The sequence below is a fragment of the Anoplopoma fimbria genome, chromosome 21 (assembly GCF_027596085.1).
Source record: "Anoplopoma fimbria isolate UVic2021 breed Golden Eagle Sablefish chromosome 21, Afim_UVic_2022, whole genome shotgun sequence".
NCBI classification, from domain to species: domain Eukaryota; kingdom Metazoa; phylum Chordata; class Actinopteri; order Perciformes; family Anoplopomatidae; genus Anoplopoma; species Anoplopoma fimbria.
In genome coordinates this window covers 16,279,042-16,280,409 of record NC_072469.1, presented here as the reverse complement: position 1 = coordinate 16,280,409, position 1,368 = coordinate 16,279,042, and positions in this window count along the sequence as shown.

The window sequence follows — 1,368 nt, the reverse complement described above, 5'->3', positions numbered from 1 at the left end:
GGACACAAACCTGTAAGATCTGGATGTGAGTCTGGACCTTCCTTCTAAAGCAGCCTGGGCCTTGGATGGGACCTTGCTACACATACACACTGACCTTTTAAGTTTCTGCTAATGAAAAGCCCTTAACACGTTGTGGTATGTGATCTACCAGTTTATTTGACCCTTTAGGATTTGCTGCTCCCTTCAGTGTTCAAGGTTGTTCTGTCCTGAGAGAATGAACCACTAACATTTGATAATGGGATACCCTACTTCCCCAGGTGAAGCTTGAAAAGTTGCAAAGATGGAACACCTCTGAAATCTGCATATTTTGTGATGCATTACCTAAAGCTAAAACAGTGCACCCAAAAGGGAGAACCGGTAACAAAAAAAGAGCCTGCTCAGCCAAACATCATTTGCAATAAACAATGTCACCAACCTGCTCATCAAACACTACCCGAGTCTGCCATCAAGGACAGCAGTTGACGGAAGGAACTTTAAGGGCTGCATATTTTTTGATTCTTGGAGGAAAGCGGTCTGTTAGCAACTTAGTTAACAATTATGTGACATGATCTGCTTGCTGATCCCTTGAACATAGATCCTCCTTTCACCATAGTTGGATAAGATGTGTTTGGGCCATGGTGTGTCACCTCAAGAAGGATGCGTGGAGGCCTGGCAAATGGTTAGAGTTCATCTTTTTTTATCATCATCTTCATTTGTATGAGCCTGTGCACCAAACACATGGAGGTTATTAAATTGATGGATTCATCCAGCTTCATTAAGGCCCTTAGACGCTTCTTCAGAATTAGAGGGCCTGTTTATACAGCTGAGATATGACTGGGGAACCAATTTTATAGGATCCGGCAGGGAACTTCAGATTGGCTTGAGAGGTTGCAATAACAAGCAAGTGGATTCAACCAAGTGGAGAGGATGATCATTACCACACACAGTTTGACGCTTGATACAATGTTCCTCAAGCTCACACATGATGGCTGAGGTTACGGTTATAGCCAAATAAATAAACCTCTGGGAAACTTTGATCATGGTGACTTCTTCAGATGTCAGTGGCTTTAAGGTTCGACAGATATGAAGAACAGAATGAACAAATCTGCTGGGTGGATATGTTGTCCTGCTAAAAGACAACCTAGTTAAGAGATATTACTGGCCCACAGGACTGATCACAAAAACATTTCCTAGTGATGAAGGAAAGTTAAAAGAAAAAGGTCAAAGTGAAAATTGTTTAACTTAAAGTTTGACATCCTAAAGATGCTAGGTAGGGAGTGTTTTGGAGCCCGATCTATTTTGAATTGCATTTGTCACCCACTTGTGGTTGTTTTGTGTAGTTTCTCTTGATAAACCTGGAAACAGGAAGTCCTTCACTTCCTTTCTATA